We start from the raw sequence: 8,734 nt of genomic DNA on the forward strand, positions 1-8,734 counted from the left end.
ATCTGTGCTTTTACTGATACATAGCCTCTTCCTGCTATTACGGTCTATATTTGCTGTTTGTCTTTGACAAGTTTAGTTTTTTTCAGATGTGATGCGATGCCTCAGGTACAACACCCTTAAAGGGTTCACGCAAAATGAATACTCACCTCATGTTGTTCTGTAAGTAAATGCTGACCATAACTGTTCCTGTTCTCCATCCACTGTTGATTTATAACCCTGCCTGTGAAAACCCAGTTAAAGTCATATTTTAGTGATTTACACACAATTTTATGGTTTTCTACTTAACATCATCTTCATATTGATATGTAAATGTAGGAGTAAGGTGACCAGATTTTTTAAATGAAAACCGGGGACATAGTTCAATGGTCAAAATATCATTAAAATCTGATTTGTTGTTATCTATGAACTAAAAAACGGGGACAAAACATTTTCTGCAAAAATGACTTCCTTACTTAATATTTTTGTCTCGTTTTCAGTACAAATATCTAAAAATTATTAAATCAAGATGCATTTTCTTCATAAAAAAAATCTAGCTTTAAGACAAAAAAATATTAAACTTAAGTGAATTTGTGCTTAAAACAAGCAAAAAAAATCTGCCAATGGGGTAAAATTGTTTTGCTTGTTTTAAGCACGAATTTTATATTTTAGGTCTAAATCTAGACTTATTTTCTTAGGTCATTTTGCTCATCAAGGAAATGAATCCTGTTTTATGATTTTTTTAATATTTGTACTGAAAACACAAAAATACTAAGAAAGTAATTTTTTAGTGTTTCTAATTCAATTAATTGAACAATTTCTGTAGCCTAAATCTATTTTTCCTTTTTTTATTCCGTGCACAAATATGACATACCTTATCAAAACTTACTTCTAATGTAGTACTTCAGCTGATTTCATAGTATTGTAAACGTTAAGAACAGAAGGAATCATGCAAAATGTTAACACATTTAGCCTACACAAAAAAAATGCTCAGTACCATGCTGTGTTCAGTTCACTTCATTGGTTTATTAATTTAATTTATCATGAGTAGTTACCTTAACTCCTGATAACTTTGTTTTCATATCTTATGATAACATGATTGATGATAACTTGATGATGCTTTCTCATATGTGTCTCGTAGTAAATTCTTCTTCGCTAAATCAGTGGCGTGCAACTAAGAAATCAGTGTAGCTTGCGGCCCCCTCTGCTGGTAAAAATTATCATTACATGATTGCTCTGGTCTGGTCCTACAAAGGCTACATGCTGATCGGGTTTTTCAGTGTATTTGCTGGTTGTTTTGGACGTGCTGTAAAACGGGGACAGCTCCAGTCGGGGACAGAACACCAAAAAACAGGACAGTCCCTGGAAAACGGGGACGTTTGGTCACCTTAATGTAGAGCCACTTACCCAACGATGGAATCCAAATGGAGTGGTGAAGGGATCTCGTGTTCTCACTTTTTATATAACAAAATTATTTATAGTTGTATTTTAATCTGACTCCAATTTATACAGTAGTGATGTACATTCAGTAAATAATTTCAATTATCTGTTGATTACAATTTAGATCTTTGATTTTTTATACATTTTCATAATCTTAGTTATTTATTCATTAGGGAATCGTTATTGCACAGAGGCTCATGTTGACAAATATACCTGAATCTCATGAACACAAAATTGTCAGGGCTCTTAGTCAGAGGTTGCAGGGTAAACTAATATCATTAAGTCTGGCCGCCCCATGCTTGCTCAAAACACAATAATAGTTACTTTAGTCATGTTCAAAAAACTTGCTAAGCCAGGTGATAGAAAGAATGTGCCATTCAACATCAAAACCTTATCTTTTCCTGATATGCTTATTTTATGTAACACCAGACTCCTTAATCTACTGGAAATACCAATTTCTGAATAATTTTAAATGAATTAAAAATAACAATGCCAGGCAGGTTCCAGCTTTAAAAATCAATTAAACAATACAAAACAGAATATGATTCAATTCCAATTATTTGACATAATAAACAGTTGCAAAAGTTACAAGTTCATACATGGCAATAGACACTCTGGCTAAAGAGGACTTCCATAATAGATATAATACACACAGCTGTGTGGGAAGATTCTGGTTAACGAATGCTTCCCTGAGTCTTTTGTCCACCCACCTTATATACACAGATGAGCCAAAGAATCCTAATAGTCCCAGATCAGGATTTGGTTGGTCAGGTTCTCATGACCTGAAGGGGCACCAAATGGGATTGTTAACCATCTGAAATCTAGATCTCCTCAGGAGGACACCCCTCTAGCATGAGTTCAGATTTTGCTTTAGTTTCAAAACTTTCTCTTAAAAGGAAAACACCACCATTTTCCAATATTTTACTATGTTCTTACCTCAACTTAGATGAATTAATACATCTCTATCTTTTTTCAATGCGTGCACTTAATCTTTGTACAGCGCGTCGTGAATGTGTTAGCATTTAGCCTAGCTCCATTCATTCATTAGGATCCAAACAGGGTTACAATGAGTAGGATCCAAACATGTAGGGTTGCCAGCTGTCGAGACGTCCTGTATTTTGAGCGTAATTGATTCATCCCGTACGGGACATCTCGCGTGAGGGATTCCAGAAGTCATACAATGCAGACTTCTATCGAAATGCACTCGCTGTACTTTGATGTCATCCATCTGTCAGTTCTTGCAGCGCTACAAGCAGCAACAGCAGCAGTGCTGATCACGACACTTGATAATGATCTCCGACACCTTTCATCCAATCACAATTAGTATATGTTCAAGAGGGTAAAAAAAAACAATTTAATGTTTTCTTTTTTATATATATAGTGCGTTATTTAGCAGTTTGTGCATGTATAAGATCTGCTTAGTTACAAAGTTCGTTCTCGTTGATCCAGACCTGCCTAAAATGCCTCAATCTGAAATGCCCCAAAGCAATTTCAAATTCCAACTTTGCTAGGAAAGTCTCGCACTTGTGATTTACAGAATTTAAATGTGTTTTAATTAAAGTATTTAATGTTGACTTAAAAAAAAACTACAGCTCACAGAACCTATGTTTTATTTATTTTGTCACACGTAAGATTAACATAAAGGGACTAACAAGTGTTTTGTCTTAGACAGATGGTAAAGGTAATGGTTCAATTAAAGGACTGTGTTAAAAGTACCTGCTTTAAATTAATAAACTATTAATAAACCTGTTGCCAAGGGATAAGAATTTTAAATTAATATTTAATTAGGAGATAAGCTATCATTTTGACAAATGGCTTAAATACACTGTATACAAAAAACCATATCCACACTGCAGCAGCAGACCATCTTTTGTCCTGTATTTCAGAGTGAGAAAGTTGGCAACCCTAGTTACATGAGTAGTTACACAATAATAATACAATACACACTTCAACCTCAGAGCGCAGTAATATCATCACTCCTGACTACTCCCCCTCTCACTCAAACTTTTGTCAATATTACTGCACCCGAGGTCAAAGTGCTGCAAACTAAGTGGTCTTCCACCAAACAATATAGTTCTCATTTTTATTCCCTTTAAAAAAATTGCGTTTTATTTTGTGCCACCATACACTGTCAGAAATAAAGGTACAAAACTGTACCTTTTCTGTCACTGGGGCTGTACCCTAAGTTTCCGATTGGTACCTTTACAGGAATAAAAAACAGAATACAATTTTGGGTAGATTACCGTACCTTAAGGACCTACATTGTTAGAAAAAACTCAAAATATGTACCCTAGCTGTCAGTGGGGCTGCACCCTTTAAATAGGTAATTGTATTGACCATAAGGTACAGATATGTAAACATTTAGTACCAATATGTACCTTTGAGATATTATTATTTATTTTTAAGGTACTAATAAGCTCTCTTTGGTCCCAGTATGTACCTCTGAGGTACTAAAATGAAATCCTTAGGTGCAAAGCTGTACTTTTTGAAAGGGTACAGCCCCAGTGACAGAAAAGGTACAGTTTTGTACCTTTATTTCTGAGAGTGTACTTACTCATGTAAGTACTCATGTAACAGTCTTTAAATAGGGAAAACATGCATGGAAGTGTTTGGTGGCTTCTAAATTCATCCCTGTTTGGATCCTAAGGAATGAATGGTGCTAGGCTAAATGCTAACACTTACACAACTTGCTGTAAAAAGATTAAGTGCACGCATTGAAAAAAGATATGATGCTTGTCACTTTCGTCATGTGAACCATGTGCATGGGTCATTTCAGAATACGTGCCTGCTGCACACGCATCGAAAAGATTTATGGTAAAAGAGACGCTCATGTTCACAAAATATTTGCAAGATACTGACTTAACATTAAACTTTCAATACACATAAGATTGGAGTATCTGGCAAACATGAGCATTTATTTTATTATAAACCCCTTCGAAGCGTCTGCAGCAGTCACGTGATGCACACAAGTTTACATGATGCGTCACACATATTTTGATAACGAGCCACACACATGACGGGTTACATCACATTGTGTGCCCTCGAAAAAAAGTCACCGGCCACCACTGCTGAGTAAGGTCATTTGTTATCAAACTAAATTTGGAGAGTTTAGCCTGGATTTCACAGACAGGGTCACATTTTTAGAAAAAAAGTAACTTAGACAATCCGCTACATATCTCACAGAATGGTATACTAGTGGCATACTGTGCTGTTCAGGCATAAGTAGCAATACAAAATCATCTAGGTACCTATAAAATCAAAGACGTTTCTTTGTCTTTAGAATCCCCCCAGAGCCATGTGGAAAATCAAACAGAATTATCCAATAAGAATGTGTGGTTGTGCTCGGATATGAAAAACATACAGTAGTTGTTTTCCAGGTAGTGAATCTAGCCTGAGGATTTGAACTGCCAACATAAAGGTTGCATGTTCAACCCCAGATTTCAGTGATGCAGCAGGGACTATTTACAGTCCTGTTTAATCATTATTGTGCCCTTCAGCAAAACCCATCACCCCGGGTTATCCCACGGGCACTGTTCTCACAATTAGTGCACTGTAAGCTTCCCTGGAGGAAAAGTATCAACTAAAATAATAATAGTAAACAAGTTGCTACAATTCGCCAAAATAACACACACTTAGCACACGCGTTGTTGAAGTGGATTTTCGAGCCTTACAACACTGATGACTCCACTTTACAGCAATTGCGTCTGATCAATAAATACATGAGATTGTGCACCATTCAATGTCTTGGAGTGGTTAATTGGCTCCAGTGGATCCAATTTACCACTGGCACTTTCTAATGATAAGCAAGTCATAACAGAATAGACCCAACTTAACAGGCGCTTCTTATCCAGGAGCCATGGCTATTCAATTTCAATTCATCAACACTGATTACACTAATGGCAGTCTCTAAAGATTTTTATGCACATGGTTTGGTTGTCATGAACCTGATATTGGGTTCGACTTTACGTACTGCACGTTCGTATCAACACCTCCAAAACAAAGCAAAGCACAGCACTGATATTTCAATCTGACTCCCGCAATGGATTCCGATTGGTGCAGCGACATCAGAAAATGTCTTTCCCAGCGCCTTGCCACAGAGCTATGCTGTTCTGACAGCTTAATGTATGGCATTCAAAGCCATTTCTACAAAGGCACTTCTACCCCCTGTGCGGCTGTGCGTCAGACAGGGTGACAGGGAAGCAGGGGTCGCCGCCACTTTAAAGCTGTATCAGGACTCATTTACATAATTGTAAAAATAATAATACAAATCCACATGTTCTCATGTGATTCTGGTATTTAGTAAGGGAGATTGGAATTAGATGACTTACTGGGAGGTTGTCACCATCCGTATAATATTACACAAATGTTTGTTTTCACTAGCAGTGGTTTTGAATGTTTGTTTTAAACTGCTTTAGAAAAATATTTGTGAATTCTGCTCATACTCTACTGGATGAAAAAATCAATAGCCTGTGGTTAAGACTATAAATGTATGTTCCAAAGCTGAAACAATCCTATTGACTGAAGTACAGTAATACTTAAAGGCTACAGTAAAAACTACAGTAAAACCTGTGACAAAATTGTATTCAACTAACACAATCTAGTTGCTCTTCTACAGCAGCTTTGCATTTCTTGACTCACACTGAGCATCATAAAGAGATCTGAGTGCACAACAGATAGAAACTGGGCAACAGCCAACAAAAGAGAGCAACCTTGCTTTGTGCAGTCTTTGAAGTTATAGTGATTAATGTTATAGCTACATGGCTACATCCTATAAGAAATAAATATCACAGATGAGATCTCTTTAAAGGGACATTCCACTTTTTTTCAAAATATACTCATTTTCCAGTAGTTAAACATTTGATTCTTACCGTTTTGGAAAACATTCTGCTGATCTCCGCTAGCACTTTTAGCATAGCTTAGCATAATCCATTGAATCTGATAAGACCATTAGCATAGCGCTACTCTTCTGTAGTTACATCGCATACTAACACCGACGGAAAATTAAAAGCTTTGATTTTCTAGGCAGATATTGCTAGGAACTATACTCTCAAATTGAAAGTAACTATTGAAAGTAACCAAGGGGGCTATTTTCGGGCAGTGTGTAATATCACTACGCCTGCTGGAGGCATGTTACACCAGCAAAGTCACTGATTATTACGTCAGTTTGAGAGTTCCTAGCCATATCGGCCTAAAAAAAAATCGCAACTTTAAATTTTCTGTCGGTCTTAGTAAACAATGCAACTAATAAACTTTGGTTATTTTTAGCGCGATGCTTATGGTCTAATAGATTCAATGGATTGTGGTAAGCTATGCTAAAATTGGTACCGCCAGACCCGGAGATCAGCTGAATGGATTACAAAACAGTAAGAATCAAATGTTTAACTCTAGACAAGCTGGTAAATTAGTATATTTTCAAAAAAGTGGAAGGTCCCTTTAATATCTACATTTTTATACTACACAATTAGATTGAATGAAACAAATGGAAACTTTGGAAGCCTTTTGCATCTCAGATTTTCTTTTGTGAAATAGACCCGGAAATCTCACAAATGTCTCAGAAGAGATCTCAATATTAAAGAAATCACAATCTGTTAATATTAACAAAAATTTTTAAGATTTTTTTTGACTGAACTAATATTTAAGTTGATTTTTAAGTAAAGGCAAATAGGTAACTTATTTTTTTTAAGTTGAACCAACATTTTTTTTTTTACTATAAAGATAAAAAAGATCACAAGTTGAGTCAATTCAACTTAAAAAAAAAATTAGTTCACAAGTTCAAATATTGAATAGGAGAAAACGCTTCCCTGCCAATGACGAGTATTTCCGGCTTTCCAGAATACCGCTATTTTCACCAGGTGGTGCTCTTCCGCAACTTTAAAACCGATCGGCCAAGGGTAAACAGCTGTATGTCCATGTAAATTTTGAGGATCGCTCTGCATCTGATCTCTATCAAAAGTGCTTCACAAAGATGGAATTATCTCAGCTCTTTGCTCAAAACTTTGTGTTTTTGAAGAAATCTACCCATATTTGAGAAGTGATAAAAATAGAAGTAATGAAAATAAGATTTAACTTTTTTTGTTTAAAAGCAGAGGGTCTGCTGTTTCATTTAATATATTGTATGTTGATATATTTAAAGAAGAACATGTTCTGGGAGGCATTATCATGAAAAATGGTGGTGCTGGCTGGCAACTTAAAAAAAAAAAAAAAACGCTGGACGGGGAAAGAATTAAAGTGAACAATGTCACAAACTGAGCCTATCCACTCTAAAAACAAACGGTGCTATATAGCACCAAAAGTGGTTCTTTGCTCGTAATCATAGAAGAACCATTTTTAGTGCCATATAGCACCGGTGAAGCACCAGTGAAGCACCTGTGTAGAACCAAATAGTGCTATGTAGAACCATATGTGGTGCTATAGTGGTGCTATATGGCCCCTATATGGTTCTACACAGGTGCTACACAGGTGCTTCACCGGTGCTATATGGCACTAAAAATGGTTCTTCTATGGTTACAATCCACAGCAACAGTTTTGGTGCTATATAGCACCGTTTCTTTAGATTTACCAAGTCTGCAATAAAAAGTCAATATTATTGAAGATTTCAATATGAATTCAAACATTTCTCATCAATTTCCCCAATATCCTGATTATTTGAATTGTAAAGTTTACATTTATTTTATAGCTCAAATATCTTAATGCATTTTAACAATTGTCTTTATTTTTACTATTTTTATTTTCCCCCAAGCAAATTTAGGAGAAACATCTGAGATGTTGAGAAACACACACCATCATATCTCCCAAGCTAAGAAAGAGCAACACCGGAATAATAACATTTTCCTCTGGGATGTATGTTACATTTCAAAGCTGGGTTAACAAAGTTGGAATGGTGTTAGTGCTTTAAAAAATATTGTGTCTTCGCATACGGCACAGAGTGTTTATAGTCTAATGGTGAGATCACACATTAAAGTTAGAAAGGGAACATGATGTTCTTGGGGAATTGAAGATCTCAACCCAATTAATGAAACTTTTTTAAACTACACATTATTTAAAGTTCAAATAAACGATGTACTGACCAAATGACACATAAAGGTTGTGATAAAAAAAAACTTGACAGAAGAAGGGAAGACAAAGGGAATTGACACAGATAGTGAGGTGGTGAACTGAAGTCAGATGAAGAAAGTAAATGTAAGAAGAACGATTATAAGTATTGATGCCACACACACATTTCATTTCACACGGTAGATCCACGTTATCATAAAGATTTAATTTAGCAGTGTAATTTGCGCTTGAACCGAGTTATAATTATTTCATATACTACATCTTC

Source organism: Paramisgurnus dabryanus, chromosome 11, assembly GCF_030506205.2.
Source record: "Paramisgurnus dabryanus chromosome 11, PD_genome_1.1, whole genome shotgun sequence".
In the NCBI taxonomy this organism is placed as follows: Eukaryota; Metazoa; Chordata; class Actinopteri; order Cypriniformes; family Cobitidae; genus Paramisgurnus; species Paramisgurnus dabryanus.